We start from the raw sequence: 12,768 nt of genomic DNA, 5'->3' as shown, positions 1-12,768 counted from the left end.
CAGCATTATACTACGGGTATGACAAAACATTTATTTTTACTGCTCTAATTACATTGATAACAAGTTTATAAAAGCAATAAGGCAACTCTGGGGTTTGTGGTATATGGCCAATATACCACGGCTAAAGGCTGTATCCAGGCACTCTGCGTTGCGTCATGCTTAAGACCAGTCCTTAGCCGTGGTATATTGGCCATATACCACATCTCCTCGTGCCTTATTGCTTAAGTAAGTCACAGCCTATATAGGCAATTTATAGACTATAATTATTTAATACAACGAAATGCTGTTTAAATGCTGAGCGCTTAATGTCCCTGACTCCCTACCAGCCTAGTGTGTCACGTTTGCAAATGCTTCACAATTTATTTCTTTGTAGCTATAGCCTTGAAATAATTGAAATAATATAGCCTAAATAATCCTTTTTGTTTCTTCTTAGTCTCCCTGTTTGACGCCCGACCTATTTAAAGTGTTATATGCTGTTTAATATGACATGTAGCCTTTTTTGAAATGATGAGCGCTTCTTACATTCACCTTTTCATGTTTATTATTATACTTTTCATTCAAATCATATAAAATCAAATCAAATGTATTGCTCACATACACGTGTTTAGCAGATGTTATTGTGGGTGTAGCGAAATGCTTATATATGGTTTGGTTTCAATACTTCAAAACCAAATGGTAGGTCCAGGTAGTCACAAAAATAGATGGGTGTTGGTTAAATTGTGATTTTAATGAATGGAGCGATTTTGGAGGCAGTTTTTTTTTCTGTGAGCGCAGAGCGGTTTTTAGTGGAGCGGTTGGAAAGGACGTGGAGTGCCGAAGCGGTGCACTGCTCCATGAGCGATGAGCGGGATAGCCGACCGAGCCAACTCCGCTCACCTACTCTGTCCTGAAGGAGCGAGGGTGATACGGGAGTGAGGAGTGAGGGACAATGTGGATATTTTTTCCCTAGCCTGCCCTACACCACTATGATGGATGGAATACTTTATAAGTGTCTCTCTATGCTTCAGAGACACAGTAGATGTACATCCTCTATTCACATTGGTAGATCTCCTGAACGGAATACATTTAAATATGAAATATATATATGATAAATATCTAAATGGAGTTAAAAGGTTTCGTTGTTATCGGTAACTTTAGGTCGTGTTGTCATCGGTAACAGTTGCCCGGACACCCTGCCCAGGGGCACAGTGTCAAAAAACAGCGGCCCACAGTTCAATGGTGTTCCCGTCAGAGACATTCTCTGTGGGCCATCGTCATAGAGTTCAGACATAATGGAGCATGGCTATGCACACAAAGAAACACGAACAAACACACGCACCAACACACACACAAAGAGGAAGGTTTGACTGTGTCACCAAACCATTCACTGTTTGGCTTCTCTCTGAGTTCTACAGCCAGTTAGAACTAAAGTTTGAATGTGGTGAGAGAGTATTGCGGTGCTAGCCTGTTAGCTAATGGTTTTGTACACAAACACTCAGGTCATGATACATAATGTCCAAACCCATCCAGAGCATGCAGGTCTGTGTGGGTGCAGAGCACTGAGTACTAATAACCATGTGGTTTCCTAAAGGGCAGTCAGCTCATAGCTCATGTTTATTTGGTTTAGACACAAATGTTCAGTGACATAATACAAAATGTACAAAACCATCTAGAGGATAGTGATGGGTATAACAGGTGTCCATACAGTAGGTGTCGTGATCGGATACAAATAGAGAGAGACTTCCTATGGGGCTGTTAGCTAATAGCTAATGTAGCGTGAGCATGAATACCAAGCAGCGGTCAGATACTCACTTCATAGTAGCCTTAGCCTGCGTGGTGGTGAACACAATGACTGGGTCACACAGGTAAATGGGATACTTCCTGTAATGCTGTGTGTTAATGCTTAGAGGTGATACATGGCCAATATGCTCTTTAGGTTTATGAGGTAACTATCACCAGACACAGCGCAGGGAGTTCAGGTAGGGTGAGAGAAACAACCAACAGGGCTGTGTCCTACTGAACAATATGCATGAACAAACACATTCACACACTATAAAGCCAATGTCACACACAGAACCACATGCGTATTCAGACACGGCCACATCATTAGACCACAGGTCTGTTCTGTGAAAGGATGGGAAACACGGTGTGGGTGGAAAGAAGATAAACGCTTCAAGAAGAGGTATTACCACAAGAAACGATTGAGTCATTATCCCCTTTGAAGCTTCATGAACAGAACAAGCAAGTCTAGCGGAGGAGATAACACATTTCATTGAGGTGATAAGACTCCCCGACAGAGGAAAATACCCCTATTTCACAGTCTGTCGCCTCCATGGTCTCCACAGATTAAACAAGGCCTGGAGGGTCAAGGTCTGGAGTTATTGGGCGGAAAAGCAAGGTAAACCTCCTCCGTGTAAAATGTACAAGGCGGAAACAACAAGATGACGGCAACGAGAAACGGAATGGGAAGCCTGGTCCTCGTTTATCACACACACACACACGCACACACAGAGAAATCGTTTAACACAGAGCACAGAGTGTGAGTGGAGTTGATCACAAGGGTTTCAGCAAAAGGAACCTGTCCGCACAAAGTGAGTGTTGTAATGCAGCTTGTTTTTTATTACATAACTCCTCAAAAAACACTATAAAAACTATGTGAGATTATATTGGATTAAAGAACACAGTGGCATATTTGTGGAAGAACTTTAAATTGCTGAACCGGTTCCATATGACGAATAGTGTGAAATACGTAGCAGTAAAAATGTAAAATTGGAGAGGACCAGTGAAATTTGACAAATGTGTTTTTTTCCCAGTGGTGACGACAGTGGCTCCAAATGCTCCTCTTTTCCCACTAAAGAGAGGGGAGGCAGCGGGACTTACTAATGGAAAATGGACTCTATCGAATTCTCTGGTGTTATCCGAGCAGATAATTGCAGCGTTTAACTACGTAAGAGAAAAAAGGAAGGGAAAAGACATGATAACAAAACAAACAAGACATTCTAAGCAACAAAAAAATGAGAGAAAAAAAGCTAAATGGTGTCCATCTTAATGGCTGATATGAAAAGCATCTGGAGACGTGAATAAACCCTTCAGTCTTTAGAGGGGCTTAGGGAGGAGTCACAGAGCCTGCTCTGTACAGTGGCTTTTGTTGGTCGGTGACATCAGCCCAACATCTCCCCAATGTCCTGACCCACCGGGACTCTGAGGTGTACCGAGGACATGAAGTCCTGAGATACAGAGCCAAACACTCCCCCCACCTGAATGAATAGAAAGTCTGTTTTTAGAAGAGAGAGAGAGAGAGAGAGAGAGAGAAGAGTTGAAGATGGAGAGATATTATCTTCTGGGAGACAGACATCATAATGGATGTCTCCAAGGCATGGCAAGAACAATGTCAAGCTGAAGGTTAATGAGAGATGATGGGTCTCTTGATTAGGGCCCCAAACCTCCATTCCATATAGTGCAATTGGTAAAATTACACTATTTAATATTTTGCACCAGATTTGGATAGGAATATTTATTTTTGAGAACTCTCTCGCTTTATCTTTGTCTCTCCCTCCCCTTCTTTCTTTCTCCTAATGATAAATGTTCTCCATAATCCCCACTGACAGCAAGCAAATCATTCTAATCACACAAATTAGCTTTCTAAGAACACCAATGTTTTAGGTGGAGAAAACACAGAAGCACTGATGGGTGTATACAGAACATAAGCATGTTGTTCCCGTCCAGCTAGATGTACTTTGAAGAGGACTGACTTAATTAGCTCTACAATTTGGAGTTAACACACACAAACTCAAATTCAGCACACAGAAACACTGCCTCTAACACAAACAAACAGTGAGAGCACCTTGTGTAATGAGATGAAAAGGCTCTACTTTCCATTGTGCTATAGCTTCTTGACTTCTAGCGCTCAGAAAGCCCTTTGAAAAATGGCTTGACGTGGATGCTTTAATCTCCTCACGTAAAATAAATAAATAACGATCAAATTGAAAATGTTTCCCATGGAAATACTATGACTTGATGACTGAAGTTTTATGAGCAGACCACTGCAAAAGTTATTGCACTACTGGCCTTATTAATACAAAGCTTACAGACTGGCACCCTGCTGCTAAAACAAGGGTAAACTGCTAGTGGTTCTGAGATCAAAACTAGAGTAGAACCATAATCTAACTCAGTCAGGGAAACGTATGAACATGTATGAAACATGTGTGGGAGGATATGGGCCACAGGTCTGTGTACACGCATGTTCCTTAAAACATGATTCAATCACACAGACTCTAGTTTGCCTGAGACGGAGAGAGAGAGAGATAGACAGAGAGAGAGACACAGAGAGAGACACAGAGAGAGACACAGAGAGAGACACAGAGAGAGAGAGACACAGAGACACACACAGAGAGACACAGAGAGAGAGAGAGAGAGAGAGAGAGAGAGAGAGAGAGAGACAAAGCAAGAGAGACAAAGCAAGAGAGACAGAGAGAGACACAGAGAGAGACACAGAGAGAGACACAGAGAGAGACACAGAGATAGACAGAGAGAGAGACACAGAGAGAGACACAGAGAGAGACACAGGAGAGAGAGACACAGAGACACACACAGAGAGACACAGAGAGAGAGAGAGAGAGAGAGAGAGAGACAAAGCAAGAGAGACAAAGCAAGAGAGACAGAGAGAGACACAGAGAGAGACACAGAGAGAGACACAGAGAGAGACACAGAGAGAGAGAGAGAGAGAGAGAGACAAAGCAAGAGAGACAGAGAGAGACAAAGCGAGAGAGACAGAGAGAGACACAGAGAGAGACACAGAGAGAGACACAGAGAGAGACACAGAGAGAGACACAGAGAGAGAGACAGAGAGAGAGAGAGAGACAAAGCAAGAGAGACAGAGAGAGACACAGAGAGAGAGAGAGACAGAGAGAGACACAGAGAGAGACACAGAGAGAGACACAGAGAGCGAGAGAGAGAGAGAGAGCAGAGAAAGCAAGAGAGAGAGACAGAGATAGACTGAAAGAGAGACAAAGAGAGAGACAGAGAGAGCGAGAGAGGGATAGCAAGAGAGAGAGAGACAGAGAGACCACTAAAACAGCGAGCTTGCCTGAGACGGATAGCATTAATTATGTAAATTACACGGCTACTGTAATTATGCACACATGCATAAATGTGCACACACAGAGAGAGACAGAGACAGACAGAAAGAGAGAGAGGGAGAGAGACAGGTAGATAGAGACAGAGAGAGAGAGCAGAGAGAGAGACAGAGAGAGAGAGAGACATGGAGACAGAGAGAGAAGGCGAGAGAGACAGAGAGAGACAGAGAAAGAGAGAGACTTTATCACTGAGATTACTTCATCACTGACCTCAACCCAGTCTCTCAGAGCAATCACAGTCAGCCCACTGACACCTCTATCAGATAACAGCAAAAGCACAGTCCACTTGAATAGAGCAATACTGAATCATGAGGCATTAAAGCCAAAGGAACTGAATAATATTAATACATTCTATAGATGGAAGGAAAGTAGTGTAGAAACCAACCAAACACAATTAGGCAACAACAAATTCAACCCCTATTAGACAACTTCCTGGAGATGTTTCACTGCAATAGTGAAGGTGTAAACTTGGCAGTACAAAACCTAAACAGTACATTTGACCTCTCAGCTTCCCTACCAAATCTAAAAATGTCAAGCAGACAACCTATGAAAATGAACAACTATGACAAATGGTTTGATGAAGAATGCAAATACCTAACAAAGAAATTGAGAAACCTAACCAACCAAAAACATGGAGACCTAGAAAACCTGAGCCTACGCTTTCACTATGGTGAAACACTAAAACAATACATAAATACACTACGGAAAAAGAAGGAACAGCATGTCAGAAATCAGCTCAATGTAATTGAAGAATCCATAGAATCTAATAGTTGATTCTAAGATTTGTATTTGATCATGTCTATGTTTTTGCACTTTGTTCTTTGTTATAGAGCCAACACGATTGGAGAAGTGGTTTATCCATACATCTCTGTTTTGGATAGACAACTCTTCATGTTGTTTGTTTCGTGTGTTCCAATTTTCCCAGAAGTGGTTAGTTAAACACTACCAAAACCCACTGGATTCTCCAATTACATTGAATGAACTACAGAAGCAAATACAAACCCTCCAACCCAAAAAGGCCTGTGGTGTTGATGGTATCCTAAATGAAATTATAAAATATACAGACAACAAATTCCAAGTGGCTTTACTTAAACTTTTTAACATCATCCACAGCCCTGGCATCTTCCCCAATATTTGATCACCCCAATCCACAAAAGTGGAGATAAAGTTGACCCCAATAACTACCATGGGATATGTGTCAACAGCAACAGTGGGAAAATCCACAGCTTTATCATTAACAGCAGACTCGTACATTTCCTCAATGGAAACAATGTACTGAGAAAATGTCAAACTGGCTTTTTACCAAATAACCGTACGACAGACCACGTATTCTTCCTGCACAGCCTAATTGACAAACAAACAAACCAAAACAAAGGCAAAGTCTTTTCATGGTTTGTTGATTTCAAAAAAGCTTTTTACTCAATTTGGCATGAGGGTCTGCTATACAAATTGATGGAAAGAGGTGTTGGGGGAAAAACATACAACATTATAAAATCCATGTACACAAATATCAAGTGTGTGGTTAACATTGGCAAAAAACACACACATTTCTTTCCACAGGGCCGTGGAGTGAGACAGGGACTCCTGGAGTGGACCAGCCACCACCGGCCTGAGGAGAGACACATGGAACAAGGGATTAATACGGTAATCTGGGGGAAGCTGTAACCTATAGCATACCTCATTCAGTCTCCTCAGGACTTTGAATGGCCCCACAAACTGCGGACCCAGCTTCCGGCAGGGCAGGCGGAGGGGCAGGTTCCGGGTCGAGAGCAAGACCCAATCCCCCGGTGAGAACACTGCGGTGACGGTCGATGCTCGCCTTCTGCCGCCTCACGGCCCGTTGCAGGTGCACATGGGCGGCGTCCCAGGTCTCTTCCGAGCGCTTAAACCATTCGTTCACCGAAGGAGCTTCGATCTGGCTCTGATGCCACGGTGCCAGAACCGGCTGATACCCCAGTACGCACTGGAAAGGAGAGAGGTTAGTGGAGGAGTGAGTTTTGGGCCATCTCTGCCCAGGGGATGAACGCTGCCCACTCCCCCGGCCGATCCTGGCAATATGACCACAGAAACCTACTCACATCCTGGTTTACTCTCTCCACCTGCCCGTTACTTTCGAGGTGAAAACCTGAGGTGAGGCTGACCGAGACCCCCAGACGTTCCATGAACGCTCTCCAGACCCTGGACGTGAACTGGGGACCCCGATCAGAAACTATGTCCTCAGGCACCTAGTAGTGCCGGAAGACGTGTGTAAACAGGGCCTCCGCAGTCTGTAGGGCCGTAGGGAGACCGGGCAAAGGGAGGAGACAGCAGGACTTAGAAAACCGATCCACAACGACCAGGATCGTGGTGTTGCCCTGTGAGGGAGGAAGATCCGTCAGGAAGTCCACCAACAGGTGCGACCACGGCCGTTGTGGAATGGGTAGGGGTTGTAACTTCCCTCTGGGCAGTTGCCTGGGAGCCTTGCACTGGGCACACACACCGAGCAGGAGGAAACATAAACCCTCACGTCCTTGGCCAAGGTGGACCACCAGTACTTCCCACAAATGCAACGCACCGTCCGACCGATGCCAGGGTGACCAGAGGAGTGTGGCGTGTGGGCCCAATAGATCAACCGCTCGCGGACAGCAGACGGAACGTACAGACGCCCAGCTGGACACTGGGGGGAGTGGGCTCTGTGCGTAACGCCCGCTCGATGTCCGCGTCCAGCTCCCACACCACCGGTGCCACCAGGCAAGAGGCCGGGAGTATGGGAGTATGATCCATGGACCGCTCCTCTGTGTCATACATCCGGGACAGTGCGTCTGCCTTAGCGTTCTGGGAACCTGGTCTGTAGGATAGAGTGAAAACAAAATGTGTAAAAAACATGGCCCACCTTGCCTGGCGAGGGTTCAGTCTCCTCGCCGCACGGATATACTCCAGATTGCGGTGGTCAGTCCAGATGAGAAAAGGGTGTTTAGCCCCCTCAAGCCAATGTCTCCACTCCTCTCCCAGATACGCACCAGGTTGTAAGCACTCCTGAGATCCAATTTTGTGAAGAAGCGCGCCCTGTGCATTGACTCGATCGCACTGGCGATGAGAGGCAGCGGGTAGCTATACCTCACTGTGATCTGATTGATCCCTCGATAGTCAATACACGGGCGCAGACCCCCATCCTTCTTCACAAAAAAGAAACTCGAGGAGGCAGGTGAAGTGGAGGGCCGAATGTCTCCCTGCCCCAGGGATTCGGAGACATATGTTTCCATATCCCTGGGGCAGGGAGACATTCGGCCCTCCACTTCACCTGCCTCCTCGAGTTTCTTTTTTGTGAAGAAGGATGGGGTGAGTGATTCTGTAATGTGGTCCTGTGTGTAGCTGGTGTAGAGAGTCAGGCGCAGGACAGCAGATATGAGTAGAACAACACCAGGTCTGTAAGGTCCTGTGTGTAGCTGGTGTAGAGAGTCAGGCGCAGGACAGCAGAAATGAGTAGAACAACACCAGGTCTGTAATGGTCCTGTGTGTAGCTGGTGCAGAGAGTCAGGCGCAGGACAGCAGATATGAGTAGAACAACACCAGGTCTGTAAGGGTCCTGTGTGTAGCTGGTGTAGAGTCAGGCGCAGGACAGCAGAAATGAGTAGAACAACACCAGGTCTGTAATGGTCCTGTGTGTAGCTGGTGTAGAGAGTCAGGCGCAGGACAGCAGATATGAGTAGAACAACACCAGGTCTGTAAGGTCCTGTGTGTAGCTGGTGTAGAGAGTCAGGCGCAGGACAGCAGATATGAGTAGAACAACACCAGGTCTGTAAGGGTCCTGTGTGTAGCTGGTGTAGAGAGTCAGGCGCAGGACAGCAGAAATGAGTAATCAACGTACTTTACTCAAAATACAAAAATACAAGGCAAATATACGAGCCCACAAATAACGGACCGATTTACAAAGAACAATCCCTCACAAACAAACATGGGGAACAGAGGGTTAAATAATACATGGGACATCCCATGACCATTAATTCCCTGTAGTATTTACATTGTATATAACTTACTAGTAATACATAGTGTAACAATCATCATGTACATTCAGTTGTTTATTTATTAGCTATTCTTTCTTTTTTATAATCTTATTTGTATTTAATTAAATGTACTGACCGAAGATTACACAGTACAACAGCAGAAGTGTTGTACCTGTATACATGATTATATGTACTATTATTATTATTACTACTGAAATTAACTGTATTTTATTATCCTCATTGCATTGCACTGTATTTACTGAAATGCTGTACCACTACACTGCTTTGGCAATACCTACCAATTGTATTTCATGCCAATAAAGCAATCTGAATTTGAGAGAGAGATGGAGAGAGACAGAGACAGAGAGACAGAGCGAGAGAGAAAGCGAGAGAGAGTGAGAGACAGCTAAACTGAGAGAGACAGTGAGACAGAGAGAGACAGAGACAGAGAGAGAAAGCGAGAGAGAGTAGGAGACAGCTAAATTGAAAAAGAGAGACAGCATGACAGAGAGAGAGACAGCGAGACAGACAGAGAGAGACAGCGAGACAGAGAGTGAGAGACAGCTAAACTGAGAGAGACAGTGAGACAGAGACAGAGAGAGAGACAGAGAGAAAGCGAGAGAGAGTAGGAGACAGCTAAATTGAAAAAGAGAGAGACAGCATGACAGAGAGAGAGACAGCGAGACAGACAGAGAAAGACAGCAAGACAGACAGAGAGAGACAGCGAGACAGAGAGAGAGACAGTGAGACAGAGAGACAGAGAGATACAGCGAGACAGAGGGAGAAACAGCGAGACAGACAGAGAGCTCCTTCTATATTTGTTTCTCACACTCTTATTCTTTTTCTCTTTGAGATGGGTCTTTGTATTTTGTATTTGTATTTATTAGGGATCCCCATTAGCTGTTGCCAAGGCAGCAGCTACTCTTCCTGGGTCCAAACACATTAAGGCACTTACATTACATATAAAACAAAAGATAAAACAGTACAACATTTTTACCCCACTACATATCTACAACACAAAATGTAAAATACCACCATACAATATTACACTGTACGTGTGTGTAGAGTATGTGTGTTAGTATGGTCTGCCTCGGGAGATGACCACTAAAACAGGGATATCTATGTCAATTATAACACCCTAATTAAGTTCTCTATTCTTTATGTCTCTCTTCATCTCACCAATCTCCCTCCTCCCTCTATTTGTCACTGGAAACAAGCGCTGAAACAATAAACGACTAACCGGTGCCCCGCACATTGACTCTGTACCGGTACCCCCTGTATATAGCCTCCACATTGACTCTGTACCGGTACCCCCTGTATATAGCCTCCACATTGACTCTGTACCGGTACCCCCTGTATATAGCCTCCACATTGACTCTGTACCGGTACCCCCTGTATATAGCCTCCACATTGACTCTGTACCGGTACCCCCTCTATATAGCCTCACTATTGATATTTTACTGCTGCTCTTTAATTATTTTTTATTTGTATTTTTTATTTATCAATTTTTTACTTTACACTTATTATTTTCTTAAAACGACATAGTTGGTTAAGGGCTTGTAAGTAAGCATTTCACTGTAATACCTGTTGTATTCGGCGCATTTCATAAATAACATTTGATTCGATTTGAAACACAATCAGGAAGAACAGAACATTTCTGGATCATTTCTCTACCACCCCCCCCCCCCAACCCCCAACCACAAACATACACACACAGAAAGGAAGTGCGTCAGAGCTCCTTATTGCCTGGTGTGTGTTCGGTGTGTGTGGGCAGAAACATGTGGAGGAGGAGGGACAGTGGTGGTGTGGTGGCGTCCATTGCTCTGCTAGCTAATTATAACCCAGCAGTGGAGTAGAGAGGTAGAGGGGCTGTGGAGTTACAAAATCTACACAACAGTGGCTGGTTGGGAGGCAGAAATTAGTAGAGACTAGAGAGGGCCAGCCCAGGGGTGGTGGAGAGAGGGCCAGCCCAGGGGTGGTGGAGAGAGGGCCAGCCCAGGGGTGGTGGAGAGAGGGCCAGCCCAGGGGTGGTGGAGAGAGGGCCAGCCCAGGGGTGGTGGAGAGAGGGCCAGCCCAGGGGTGGTGGAGAGAGGGACAGCCCAGGGGTGGTGGAGAGAGGGACAGCCCAGGGGTGGTGGAGAGAGGGACAGCCCAGGGGTGGTGGAGAGAGGGACAGCCCAGGGGTGGTGGAGAGAGGGACAGCCCAGGGGTGGTGGAGAGAGGGACAGCCCAGGGGTGGTGGAGAGAGGGACAGCCCAGGGGTGGTGGAGAGAGGGACAGCCCAGGGGTGGTGGAGAGAGGGCCAGCCCAGGGGTGGTAGAGAGAGGGCCAGCCCAGGGGTGGTAGAGAGAGTGCCAGCCCAGGGGTGGTAGAGAGAGGGCATGGCCAGGGGTGGTAGAGAGAGGGCATGGCCAGGGGTGTCTTTCCCTCACACCCACACACTCTCACTAAAAAGTGAAACAGGCAATGTACCCCCATAGCAGCACAGGAGGGTTTTGGTTGTGCGGGCAGTACGTAGGGAATTGGCAATGTACTGATTAGTCTGACTCTCCCATTGCCTTTAATTGGCCCTCAAGATGTCATTGAATGGAGTCAGATCATGTTCAATAAGGGGAAAGGGAGATACCTAGTCAGTTGTACAACTGAATGCATTCAACTGAAATGTGTCTTCTGCATTTAACCCAACCCGTCTGAATCAAGGCATGGTAAGACCTTGTTCGCCCCATAGTTGGACCCCATGTTGAAAACAATATGACTGCCACTCAGTGAAGACTGTGAGCTTAGGTATGGGGCTTCAGGCAATGACTTTCAATCACACCTCCCAATACTGTGACGTAAACGTCACCATACCACACAGACCTACTGAAATCACACAAGCCTCTTTGCTTTATCCTCTTAACAATTGTTCCAGAAAGGTGAATGAATGGCTCAATGGTGCTAGAGATCTACTCATTTGAATCAACAACATTCATCACAGAGGTGACTCTCGCCATTCAGTCATTTGTTACTCATTGGACAATTGATAGAGGAGGGAGGGTTAGAGGGCTGGTAGCCATGTTAACTACACACTCTGGTAAGCTGCCAGGAACTCCTGTTCTTTGAAGCCTTCATTAAACCCTGGTGACTTCTTGTTTAATGGTAATATGCTGTGTGGGGGAACGACAAAGGTTCCTGGTATTCCTAGAATCCTACAATGCAATTTTCTCCTTAACCATGTGAAATCACAAATGTGTTGAGGTTGTTGGTAGGATCAATGGAAATGTATAATACTCTGTATTCTGCACATTGAATGAACATACACTATATTTACAAAAGTATGTGGATACACCCCTAGAAATTAGTGAATTTGGCTATTTCAGCCACACCCATTGCTGACAGGTATATGAAATCGAGGACATAGACATTCAATCTCCATAGACAAACATTGGCAGTTGAATGGCCTTCCTGAAGAGCTCAGTGACTTTCAACCTGGCACCGTCATAGGATGCCACCTTTGCAACAAGTCAGTTTGTCAAATTTCTACCCTGCTAGCGCTGCCCCGGTCAACTGTAACTGTTGTTATTGTGAAGTGGAAACATCTAGGAGCAACACCGGCTCAGCCGCGAAGTGGTAGGCCTCACAAGCGCACAGAATGGGACCGCCGAGTGCTGAAGCGGGTAAAAATCGTCTGT

The 12,768-nt window shown here is 45.5% G+C and overlaps 1 protein-coding gene across 1 annotated transcript in view; it reads right to left on the bottom strand.

Moving 5' to 3' along the window:
* The window catches only part of LOC106607180 (serine/threonine-protein kinase WNK4), a 79,219-nt gene that overhangs the window by 27,900 nt on the left and 38,551 nt on the right, over positions 1–12,768 (bottom strand). The window lies entirely within an intron of this gene.

This window comes from Salmo salar, chromosome 06, assembly GCF_965601325.2.
Source record: "Salmo salar chromosome 06, fSalSal1, whole genome shotgun sequence".
NCBI classification, from domain to species: Eukaryota; Metazoa; Chordata; class Actinopteri; order Salmoniformes; family Salmonidae; genus Salmo; species Salmo salar.
Note: the sequence above shows the minus strand (reverse complement) of the source record. Positions and strands in the feature narration are given on the sequence as shown.